At 50.6% G+C, this 12,956-nt stretch overlaps 1 protein-coding gene across 1 annotated transcript in view; it reads left to right on the forward strand.

The window, feature by feature from the left end:
• The first annotated feature begins 8,158 nt into the window (after positions 1-8,158).
• The window catches only part of TMC3 (transmembrane channel like 3), a 32,939-nt gene continuing 28,141 nt past the window's right edge, over positions 8,159-12,956 (forward strand). Inside the window, exon 1 of the mRNA XM_039858270.1 lies at positions 8,159-8,257. The gene's annotated coding sequence lies outside the window, so the exon portion shown is untranslated. The remainder of the gene's footprint in view (positions 8,258-12,956) is intronic.

Raw genomic sequence — 12,956 nt, forward strand, 5'->3', positions numbered from 1 at the left:
GCCAGATTCAACACATGTCAGCACTTTTCCGTCTTTTTAAAGAAGCAAAGCATTACTGACGGAGGTGGAGCCTTAATCCATGGTCCAGCCCACTCTTCCTCCCCAGCAGTAACCCTCGCCTTGAAGTTAGCACGTTTCCTTGTCATCTAAGTTTTTCTCTGTAGAAATCAACATTACGTAATTTGTTTCCCTGATTTTAAGTTTCACATAAGCTATCACCCTGTGCATATTCTGCTGCTGCTTTTGATTGTTCAACGTGCTTTCACAGCGAATATATGTTCTCATGGAGATTTTAATGTATTCGTTTTTACTGTATTATAATATTCCTACAAAACTACAATACGTTCATACATTATGCTACGAAGCGACTTATCCATTCGATTGTTGTCGGGCACCGAGGCTGTTTCTGAACTTTGCCGTTAGGGACTGTTGCGGTGAACACCTGTGCATGGACCTCCTTGAGTCCATGTCCGTCGGTGTGGGATTCTGGGGTTGCAGCGTGTTTGCACCTTCGAGGTCACTGAGTACTTCCTGGGCATTTGCACCTTTGTTCCAGAATTTTCCCTTTATAAAGAGCATCAGTGACATATGTTCTTGTGCACTTTTTTGAGGGTTTTCTTAATTTGTTTACATCTTTTTTTTTTTTCCTTACCTCCTGATTCCTTCCCGTCTGTAGATCTGACCTACCCTTTCTATTAGTCGGTACCGCAATTTACTCTGTCGTCCTCTGCGTGAGACGTTAGGTGATGTCAGTGTTTTATCTGGCTGCTATAAACAACTTTTCCATAGACATTCTCATTCTCATACCCTTGTCTGCTGGTACTGTGGGTCCCCAAAATTGGATTATTAGGTCAGAAGTTAAAGGTACTTTTAAATTTTCATAAAGTTGTTTTCCAGGAATGCTGTAGCAATTTTCCCATTTTGTCCCATTTTGTATTACAGGGTTTTTTTTGTTTTTTTTTAATTTTTATTATTTGATTTTGTAGCAGCTTACTGGTGAAGTCGAGACTCTCGTCTGCCTTACTGACTATTAAAACTCTCTCTTGTTGGAAATGCCTATTTATCTTCTTCACCCAGTTTTCTATTGGGCTTTTTCACTTACCGGTTTGAAGGAGCTCTTTTTCCTATTAAGATTCGCTCATCCGTTTGAGCGAACACCGTGGTTGTCCCACTTGACAGGCGGGGACCTTCCTTCCCTGGTTACAGGACACTGAACTTCTTAGACGTCAGGTAACACCTTGCTTAGGCCCAGGAAAGGATTTAGGACCCGTCTCTAACCCCCTTATGGAAATCTCACTCCCGTTTCCCAGTAACTGGTGTGGAGGTGGCCTCATGTCCTTTTATGTCCAGTAAGAAATAAGCCAAAGCTTCTGGCCTTCCAGAGTGGAGGCCTTCCGTGAAAGATACACTGCCTCCAGAGTAGCTGATGAAGATGCATTTGGCCGTTTTGGGGGTGGGGGCAGCCTGTTCTTTGCAGGGGAAATCATCCCAGCTGATACATCAGCTACACTTACCCCAGTCCATCTCCCAGCAGCACCTTCTTGGGGCCACCTTCCTCCCCCCTGGTTCTGTGCTGCACCTCCTCCGTGGTGCAGGCACAGTCCCGCTGGGCTTGCAAGCCATCTCTCCAGCCGTCGAACTTTGCAGAGAAAGAGTCCCCTTGAGAGTCATTCCCCAGAGTCATTGCCACGGCCTTGGCTCATTCTGTGGCACTGCAGTCAGAGTGCTTGGACCCAGCCCACGAGAGCAAGCGTAAACGGATTAAAGCATATATGTAGAAGACAAAACTTCATAGAATTTAAGAATCATAACAGATTTAGGGACAAAAATGTTTGAGCCTTTTACCGAAAGATAAAGATTCAGGAAAAAAAAGAGGGAAAGATTTTGATATGGCTATCGGAGCACGTGTCATATTCGTATATGGGGAAATTCAGTATCTTTAATCAATTCCTGTTCTTCCTTTAAGAGAATCTTACTGGTTTATTGCAACTCTAGTCGTATTCCCAGTTAAAATTTGGTGGGAGGGGGAAATGGAGGAGAGAATAGGGAGGTTGAATACGAAGTTGTTTTTTTTTTATTTTTTTTACTTTTTAAGCAAAAGAATTGCAGCATTTTAACAAGACAATTAAAAGATGACAGAAATTTAAAATGAAAGGAATCGAGACAGCTGTTACGAGTTCTGTCTGAGAGTAGAACACGCGTTGTGTTCGGTCAGCGCCACAAACATGGCTCTCTTTCGCATCGTCTGAACACGTTCAGATGTTCGTTACTGCTGAAGCATTTTACAACTCTGGGAGAAATTGCTACAGGAGACAGACTCCTGAAGAGAGAATAAAAATAGCCATATCTAGGTTAGGTGATCGTTTCATTCTCAGCACACAAAAAAATCCAGAACAGCGAAAGAATCATGCTGGTCTTTTTGTCTCTAATTCTCCCTCAAGTCGATTCAGGCATCTCTAAGAGTTATTTCAAGAACTGTTTTCACACATTCGTTGATTTCGTTTCTTTTTTTAAGCTTTCTGGAAGCAAAACCCAAGCTGTCGATTGCAGCCATGGAAATAAATAGAGATCTAAAAAACATGATTTTGAAGTCTTCTTCTCTTTTAACTGTTCTTCACAGGATGAAGCTACCCCGAGTAGCTAGCTTACCTGATAGATCACCTGGCGAGCTTTTCAAAAACCCCAGATGCTCAGGACACACACGCCCAAGGCCAATTAAATCTGAATCTTGTGAGGTCTGCACCAAGAATGACAAAACCACAGGCCTCCTGGCGGCAGCATTGTCTTGGGACCCAGATTCATGGATGTTTTCTAGGTCGTGATAATAAGCCCTTCTGTCGGAATAGCTGTCGGTTCCTTCACACGCACCGTCTCATTTAATCCTGGCCACAAGCCGTGTGGTGGGCCTCACTCTCCCTGTTTTCTTGCCGATGAGGAGATTCAGATTCAGACAAATGTGCAGACGTCAGACCCGGTGACCTGAATCCAAGGAAGACCCAGCTCTTCCTGAACTAGTCCCTTTACTTGTTCCCGAGTGACTTATCTCTCCTGGCAGGAGCCCCACAGAAGAGGACGGTGGGGTCCCTCCTCTCGAAGCCTGCGGAGCACCCGGGAGGCCGCCCGCCCGCCCTGGAGTCCCTGTCACTCCTTCCCCGTGAGAGTCCTGTGGCTCGGGACGAATGCCGAATCTTGCGTGTGGTCAGATCTTGTCGGAGACTCGCCTGGTCCCTGTGTTTGGGTTTGGAGGGAACACGTGACGAGAACGGTGCCTCCGTGTGTGGTGTGGGTGCTGGTGACCTGTCTGCTTCTTTTTTTTGATACTTCAGTAAGTCGCACATTTGTGTGCCGCGCACTTTTCTATCATATGCTATATTTCACAGTAAATGTTCTTTTTAATTTGCTAGAGGAAAAAATCCATGAATTAGATGCATTCCGACTTAATCATCCTCATGTTTGTTGCCGTGCCGATGGCTTCCTATTATTCATTGTTCCTTACGTTGCATTTAACATTTTTCTGCAAAATTCGCTTTTCACGGTTTTGATTATTCACAGGATAGATTTTTATATGCGGGGCTGCAGAGCCAAGCGATTCATGTATTTAGCACTCGATACCATGAACCGTCAACTACCATTTGTCTGATTCAGGTTGCACGTGGTTTATTTCAACCCAGCGTTCCAGTGTTCCGTGGCCTTTCTGAATTCCAGTTCTTCCCTTGGGTGTGTTAGCCGTGCCCTGTCCCTCCCAGGCATTGCCATCTTGCTGCCAGACGTGTGCAGGGAGCCTGGTGCTGCCCCCTCGCAGTGACAGGTGTCCGTGTTCAGGACCATGACGTTAAGGCAGGAGCCCCTGGGCCTAAGGTTTGTGGCCGATGGCGTCCAGGCAGATTCTGCTCTGCAGTGCACCCTTAAACCACAATGACCGCTGTCCGCACTGTCAGATAACAGTGCTTACATGACACACACACACACACACACACACACACACACACACACACTCTGCACATGTGCCAAATGTTTTCCTCAGCTCAGTTAACGAGGGACCAGCAGGATGGGAAAACTGGTTCAAAGAACAATTCAGGGGGTGAAGACTGAGGGGCCAAGTCCAAGGAATGCTGGGACGAATTTGCTAATAGATGTGAAAAAAAAAAGTCACTTTTGAATTATCTTTTTACCAGACGGGAATATCCAGGCGAGCGTGTAACCTCACAATGTGTGGGCTCAGAAACGAGGTGGTAACAAAGTTAAACTTGGGTGCGGTCAGCTGGATAATAAGTAACTTAAAGGGGAAGCGTAAAACCATCCCTGGCGTGATAGGAGGTGATTAGCTTTAGCTGAGGTCACTAGGGCAGATAGAGCCCCTGTGAGGTTAGTGCCCTAATAGGAGTAAGAGACCAGAGCTCTGCCATTGAGAGCGCAGCCAGATGTCTGTATACAAACCAGGGGGCGTGTCCCCACCAGACACCTGCCGGCACTTTGACCTTGGCTCCCGGCCAAGGTCGCCCCGTTAGTCACCCTGTCTATGCGATCGTGGCATAGCAGCCCGAGCAGACTAAGACGATAGTGCATGGGGCGGGCAAGGGGCAAACACACGTGCCTCTTTCTGAGAAGGAGCCGTGGCATGGTGAGCATCGAGGTGGTGTGCACACTGGGCAGGCAAGTGAGTCTGCACAGTCCGTCTCAGAGTTCACTCTGTCCGTCATGTTTATGCCCCAGTTCCTTGTTTAAATCCTTCTTTCTGTTTCTCTAGGGTCCAAGACTAAGCCTCTTCTATGTAATTTTTTATTCTGCAGCACAAAAAAAAAAAAAAAAATCTAGAACCTTGTCATGAGGCTCTGGGTGAGGAGGGGAATGACGGCGTGAGTAGGGGGTGGGGGGGATGGGCGGTTCTCTTTGTTGACTGAAGTAAGTCACGGTGTGGAGAGAGACTGGACAGCCAAGCGTTAATGCTCATATCTGCCAAAAAGAGCTCACCAAGTAAAAGTGAGTAAAGCGACAGTCGTTCCAATAAGAAAAGGAAGTATGAAATCAAACGCAATTGGCTGATGAATGTATAAGAGATTACATGTCCAGTTTACCTACCAGACAAACACATGCCAGGATGAAGCACACTGTGGTGGTTTTTTTTTTCACCTAACCAATCATCCAGGATTAAAACAGCTGTCCAGTGTTTGGGAGGTAAATGCTCACTCAAAAAGCACTTCCCGAGAGGTGAATCGGTGCAGCCTTTCCACAGTGCAGCTTGCGCTTCGATGTCAGGTCTCCACACTGTGCGCCCTGTGGGACTGGCCACCCCCTCCCTGGGCATCTGCCTCGCCCTAACTTCCAGCGTAGGCTTCGGTTCTGCCCCTTTTCTCACGTTCTCCCCACTCTGACCTCGTGCGTGATGATCAGCCACTCTGTCTCCGCCCTCCGTGCTCTGCTCGCTCCTTCCCCGGATCAGCCTCTCAGAGGCCTCTTCTAGAATGCTCTCCCGTGTGTTGCTGCGTAAGGTCCGTCGCGCACACTTCCTGTCTCCTCGTCTGCCCTCCAGACCATGAACTTGTCAGGGGCGGGGCCGTGTCTCGCTCACCCTGGTACCCTCCGTAACCAGCACACGGAGGCCCCGTCTTGAGTAAAAGAACGAACAGATATCTCTGCACGGTTCACTGGACAAGTCGGAACCCCCGTCCAGGTGGCCGCGTGAGCCCTGTCCTGCTGCACGTCAGTTAAGGGTGTGTTTACGTGCCTCGCGGACAGCATTGACCTCCAGGCTGTTCCCTTAAGGTGACTTATGGGTGGCTTGATGTTCACTAGGGTGACTGCAGAACTGGAGTTAGCCACAAGATGGAGACTTTATCCTAGTCCTGAAAAACATTCCAGCTCCCGGAATTTCTGTACTCACGGTCTCAGAATGAAACGCCTTCGTTCGTTTCTCGTCCAGCCGCAGGCCCCGTCTGTGAGATGATAAACCTGAGTGCCAGAGAGGCCGCTGAATCCGGTCTCAGCAGGCAAGAGGGAGGGATTCTCCTGCTGACCTTGAAGAATAAACGGCTGAGACACAAACTGCCCGCGGGCGGGGCCACATGGCAGAGGAGGCGGTAGGGCAGACTGGTTCAGGGATTTCAACTGGATTTGGAGGAATTCAAATGGGATGAAGGTGGTGGTTCCATTCAGTCTCTTTAACAAGATGGCTCAACACCTCCTGGACCCGTCTCCCGGCCCCCCGGATGAGAGGGGGTTGTCGGCAATGGCACCGTTGCTGCTTTTTCTGGCCTTGAAGGTAGTTTCTTCAGCTGTCATTGCATCTGCAGGTGTCTCTCCAGCCTGCGCCACCCACGGAGTCAGGCAGGATCTGGGATCAGCTGATGATCACAGAGAAAGGCTTTTTCCAGTCAGGGACTCTGAAAGCGAAGCGGACAGTTCTAGCTCCGGCATTCTGAAGCCAGTCTCTCCAAGCCCAAGATGACAGGAGTTGTCTTCTCAGAGTGGCCTTGCTCCAGTCACTTATTGTCACTGAGTCTCAGAGTCTGGAAACGAAATGAGGCCGTGTGCATCACACACCACCACCACCCCCACGCCCACCCTGGGATCACCTCATTTCACCATGGGCACGTTCTCCGGCAAGGCCAGACAATGAGACATGAGTCTTGTCCTGTAGAACCAGAAGACGGAGGGGTGAGAGGTGTAACGTTGCAGCGTGTGGCCATCAGTGGGTCCAGGAGTGGGCATGGGGTTCACGCAGGACAGTCTCTTTTGTGAACGGGCAGAGTGGGGAGGGCCCCCTCTGCCTCTGGTTCAAGGGATTGGAACCCTCAGACTCTCTCAGAGCCGTCATCTACCAGGGTCCTGTGTGGCTCCTGCTGGGGGACCCTCGTCCCCACGTGGCGACCTTGCCATCCAGACACAGCGAACACTTCTTTGGGTCTACTCAGCCCAGACGAGATGTTCTTTTCTCTGTTCCTGTTGTGTCCAAGCTGAAAACGACGGGCAGGGTCCATTCCCCGCTCGCATTTCGTCCAGGTCCAGGTCAGAGAAGGACATTGCTTCTGTCCTCATTGCATTAAACACCAAGCAGAAGGACAGAGGAGTTAGTGCTTTTTTTCAGCTCCTCCCCGGGGAGGAGTGAGTCCCTGCCAGAGCTCTGTTCTGTTCCACACCATGCAGCCACTCAGCTTCTTGCGGGGATAAATCTCTGGCCTGTGCAGCCAGCCCTCCCGTTTGCCAGCTCATGACGCTGCCGTCTAAAGGGACCAGCCCGGGCTGGACACTGGGTCTCCTGGGGCACGGAGACGAGGAAGGTTATGACGAAGGGTCAGCCAGAGAGGCAGAATTCTAATACAGATGGATGGGTCCTGCTCAAAAAGGAGCTGGTTTGTGTAGCCTCGTTCCGTTCATCTGGAGAGGCTTTCTCATGACCCCTGCCCTCCAGGAGCCAAGGAGCTCGCTGGAGCAAGGCCGGGCTATGACTGACGGCCGCCTGCCTGAGCGGCGGGCCCTGAGGGCTGCCTTGCAGAGCCACTCGGCTGGCCTTGCCGCTGTCCATCCGCATCGGGGCGACTGGACACTGGTGTTGCGTCTGCTTCATTTCCTGCACAGTTCGTAGGAAGATCATTAAGCCGCAGGAAAGAACAGAGGCCAGATATATGAGAACGATACTGCAAGGCTTAGGCTGGCCGTTGGGGTCGAGAAGAGCCAGGAAGTTCGCCTCGAAGGACTCGCAGGAGGGCCCGTCAGAGTCAGCATTGATGAGGCTGCCATGGAGACGGGGCGTCACGGTTAACAGCTGTACTTAGCACGCAGGAGGTGCTCGGTAAATGCTGGCTTTGTCCTTATTATCCCATGGCGTGAGAGGGAAGGCGGTTCGCGTGGAAAAATCGCATTCGAGGAGGAGATGACACTCGCAAAGGCGGCTGAGAGTGGCTTTTTCTCCTGCGCTTGACGCTTCTGTATCTCCTAAGTCACCTTGAATTTTGTAATAGTTTTGGGTTTTTAAAAAATTGTGGCAGTAATGCACAGCCTCCGCGTGTCCACAGCCAGGCTCTCCTGTTATTAATATCTTGCATAAGAACGGACATTTTCACAATTAACGAACCCGTTATCACTGATTAGAATCCACACTTTATTTGTGTCTCCTTAGCTTTCTTTTCTGTGCTCAAGGACCCACCCGCGTGTCCTGCATTCCAGCCCGTCGTCATGTCTCTGGGGAGCCCTTTCGGCTGTGCCGGCTCGTCAGACTTGCCTCGTTGTTGACCTTGACAGTTCGGAGGGTGCTGATCAGGTCTGTGGTAGAACGTCCCCCCATTAGCACTTGTCTAGTGTTTTTCTCGTGAGTAGACGGGGTTATGAGTTTGGGGGGGAGAGAGCACAGAGGTAGGGTGTCCTTCCCATCGTATCATCCCAAGGGCGTGTGCTGCCAGCAGAAGTCCTCCCTGTCCACGTCGACCTTGACCACCTGGCCGAGCAGCGTCTGTCGGGTTTCTCCGCCACAGAGTTCCTCTCCCTTTCCTCACACCCTCTTCTGCTAAAGGAAGTGACCGTGCAGTCCACACTTAGCGAATGCGGGGAGCCCTTTGAAGAGGAGGCACCGCCACGCAGTATTTAGAATTCTTCCGCATTGGAGCTTTGTCTCTGCTCTTCCAATTATTTACCTGTTCAGCCATTTATTTCTATTGCTATGGACTCGGAGACATTTATTTTATATTCTGTGTTTTGATCCAATGCTACTTCGTTTGTGGCTGAGACGATTCCCGCTTTGGCCACCAGAGCTCTCCCAGTTGGCTCCGGCCTCCCACAGGGCGTGTCCTTTGTTTTCTGGCACCGTAAGATGTCCCAGGCTCATCTTAGGAGTTTCTCGCCCCGGTCACAGGATCACCCATTTCTCCCAAGGATCGCTGGTTCTTTCTTGATGAATGGTATCAGAAACTCAGATCTGGGTACAAGGCTTGTTCGCCGAGACTGGGCTGTGGTTGGTTCTTGGCCCTTCTCAATGATAGAGCAAAGATGTACGTGTGCTCCTTTGTCAAACATCGGTCGACTGTGTCGTGCGGGTTTATTTCTGAGTCGGTTCTGCCCACTGATCCGTATGTCTGTTCTTCACCCATGCCATCGGCTCTCCTGATGGCAATAGCATCAGAGTCGGTCTTGGAACTGGGTAGTGTGCGTCCACCAGTTTTGTTCTTCACTATTGTTTTGTGTTGGTTATTCCACGTCTTTTGCCTTTCTCTGTAAACTCTCGAATGCGTTTATTGACATATACAAAATAGCTTCCTGAAATTTAGATTGAGATGTTGTTAATCAGTAGATCAGTGTGGTGAGCATTGACATCTTGATAATATTGAGCCTTCCAATCTATGAATGTGTCATATTTGTCCCATGTATTTAGATCTTTTATTCTTTTCATTGGTTTTGCAGTTTTTCACATATAGATCATGTACTTATCTTGACAGATTTATACCTAATTATTTACCTTTTTTGGTGTTATTGTAAATAGTATTATTTTTTTAATTTCAAACTCCTCTTGGTCATTGCTTGTATGTAGAAAAGCAGTTGATCTTTTATGATGATCTTTATCCGGCGACCTAAGTGGGGAGGGTGGGGAGGGAGAGGCCGGCTGCGTGGGCCCCCGACAGACGGCGCAGCCCCCCGCCTCGTCTCACACGGGGACTAAGGCGCAGAGGGTGATGTTCTCTCCTCAGTGAGACCTCACTTCAGGATCAGAACCTTTTTCTGGAAAGGCCAAACAGTGAGAGCGTGAGGCTCCGCGGGCCACGCCGCCTCTGTCTCAGCCACGCGGCTCGAGCGCAGCCTGATAGCGGCAGCCACGGGCAGAGGGGCGGCGTGGCTCCAGCAAAACGTCATTGGTGGACGTGGGGACAGGGGGCCGTGCCTCAGGCCACGGACCAGCATGGCCCGAGCTGCTTCGCAAGGTGACCGCAGCCCGGTCAGAAGCCGAGGAAAGGTGGCGAGGGGAGCCAGGTGGGCGGGGAAAGCGCTGAAGCGGAGGTAGCCGCACCAAGTCCCCATGTGAAGCGTCTGCGGCGACCAGTATCCTGGCGGTTCGGGCGGCGATAGCCAGCGCCTTCTCTCACTCTGTTCGGTGCTGAGTGCGAGAGGGCAGGGGAGGGGAGGGGCTGTCGCGCCGTCCAGCTGAGAGCTGTGGTGGCGGGGCCCTGGCGGTGTGGGGGACGGAGTGACGGGGGCCTTGGGCTCTCAGAAGGCAGGGTTGGCACAGCGTGTGGCCGGCTAGGTGCAGGGACCAGAAGTCCCCCAGAGGTGGTCTGTGGGGTTGGGGACACCTGCTGGGGGAAGAGCGTGAGGGTTATCGGGGCACCGTACTCTGCAGCATGAGGCGACAGGGAGACAGCGAAGGGTGGGGAGCGGTGGGGACACCGTGAGCTTGGTGCTCAGAGGGGCGTGGCCACGCAGAGGCATGGACCCCTGAGCCGTGGTCAGGAGTGTGGCTGGGGAGAGCTGGATGGATGGGCATCCGTCAGGGCTCCTGCTCACCCAGGGGGGACCGGGGAGGGTGTGGGGAGCACAGCCAGGGTAGGGGACATGGTGCGAGTGACCTGGACATGAAGGGAGCTGGGCCCTGGCTCATCCCCGGGAGACAGTGCTGCTCCCGCCCCTCTTGCCTGCTCTGCTCCCCGCTCTGCTGACCAAGAGGAAAGGGGTCTGATAAAACCTTTGATGTCTCCAGGCGCTGATGTGGTGCAGCCAGCAGGTGCTTGTATCGTTTTTAAAGCAGAGCTAGAAAAAGAAGGCCTGACCTTGGCCTGGGAGATCTGCTTCTGTGAGGGCTGCCGACCTGCTGGGAAAAGCCAGGACGCGGGCCTGGAGCTGGACCGTGGTGTGGGATTGTGGGACTTGGGGCCAGGCGTCGTGCACATTGTGCAGTGCCTGCGTAAACAGCCCTAACCCCACTCAGCCCGGAGGTGGAGGGGAGGGCAGTGAGACGGTGTTCAGGAGACAGGCAGCCGTGCTGGAGTCAGGAGGAGAGACTGGGGGTGGGGGGCGGTGGGGGACCAGGGAGGTGAGGACAGCTGGGGGTGCCGCAGTAAGGCCAGCAGTTCCCTCACTGCCCCGTCTGTCATTCCTGCTTGGTGCACCAGCCGCCCCGCCAAGCGTCAGGCTGCTTAAAGGAGAGGAGTGTGAGTGCGTGCGTGCGTGCGTGCGTGCATGCGTGTGTGTGTGTGTGTGTGTGATTTCATCCCTAAGGAAGTAGACGGGACCGGGCGTAACCCAGGCGGTCCGTGAGTGCTCCATGAGGACACGTGAATGAATGAGCCACTTCACTTGCTCACTCCTCTTCCCTGCCCTGGCCCAGTCAGCACATCCCAGAACGGCCAGGCTCGAGGGTTCTACCCTGGCCTGGTGGTTAAGCTGGAGAGGAGGGAGGGGACAGGGCAGAAGGACCATGGACAGTAGGAGAGGAATAGAAATTTTTAAATGAAGGCGACAAAGGATTTCTGCTATAAGCTGATAAGGAACAGGAAAGGGTCAATGCAACCTTCCGAATAAGTCGACCCTAGATTTTAGCAAACAAAACCGTTCGCTTCTTCCTCCTGCATCTCTGTTGGCGGCCTTCTATTTCATGGCAATTTGGAGATCATTTGAAGTCCATTCCATAATTATTTTCTTACTAAGCTTCCTTTATACAGAAAAATGATAATGCATTTAGGATGCTTTCAGAAGTCCCAAGGGAAATTAATTTTGTTTACAGGATTGTGTATCCTACGGTTAAACACAGGCCCTCTTCCTCAGCAGCAATCTACAGATGGCTCACGGAGTTAAAAATAGTTGCACAGAATTGAAGCACAGTAAATTTGCATCACAGGTAGCCCTGTGTCATCCAGCCATGCACCACAGCATACAATTTCCAGGTGACAACATTTAATCATACATTTTTATCCCCAATCACATGTGCCAAGTCTGCCTTATCACAGTTTCTAGATTAGCAAGATAGAAATTTAATAAGACCCTATCATAATTAGTGACGACAGTTTGTCTTCCTTTTTTAACCTCACGAGAGAGACCACTCACCGGATCTCATTCTTCCTGCGACACGGCTGGAACCGTGGGGTCGTTTGCAGCGTGCGTCCTGCTCGGCACTCAGCCTGGGTCTCAGGAGCTTTGAGAGTCCCTGTGTCTCTGGGCCTTGGTCAGCCACTTCCCTCGGCCGCAGCCACCTGCTATCAATGCAAGACCCAGTTAAATTCTGGATGTGGAATTGGCCACCATGAAGGTTTGTTTATTAGAGTCGTATGCTTTTTAGAACGGGGGAGGCGTTATTAGAATTTTTTTGTGATTAAAGAGCACACATAGTGTGTCTGCCATGCAGTTAATAGACAAATTCTCTGCACGAATTGGGTTAGTTCTCAAGAAATAATTTCAAAAGCCATTCTAAAGCTTCTAGCCTGAACGAAGTTAAAATTACGTTAACGATGGTGACAGAGGTGGCCATTAGGATGGTTGGTATAAAAGCACTGAGCTCATGACCGTCTAAATGAGTAGCGGAGTATCACGTGACCCTGACGGAAATCTCAAGCAGATAAGCTTGAGACTGGTCTGCTCAGTCTCAAGCTTATTCGCAGCCGATGATCTCAGGAGGAATTCAAAAAAATCCTTCGTTCTCATGCCTCAACAAATTCGGTGGTTATTCAAATAATTGGAAACAATCTCCTCTTCAGTATCTTTCCTGCATAACATTTTCCAGACCCAAAACATATTACTGAGCTTCAAACAAAAGCTTTTAGAGTCATCGAAATAATATAATAAGCGTGTAAATATATCTTGTAAAATCCAGAGCTGAAAACCTGATATCTTAGAAAAGCGAGCTTGGCATTGCCGATAGGACTCAGATGCTACACTTTCAGACATGTTCAGGGGTATTAATGTCTCAGAGCAGAATTCATTTAGCAACGGAAAAAAATGTCTGCAATTGCTGACGTAGGGAATGGGTGTTTTCGTTCCTGTAA

This window comes from Pteropus medius, unplaced genomic scaffold (genome assembly GCF_902729225.1).
Source record: "Pteropus medius unplaced genomic scaffold, Ma_sr-lr_union100, whole genome shotgun sequence".
NCBI lineage: Eukaryota > Metazoa > Chordata > Mammalia > Chiroptera > Pteropodidae > Pteropus > Pteropus medius.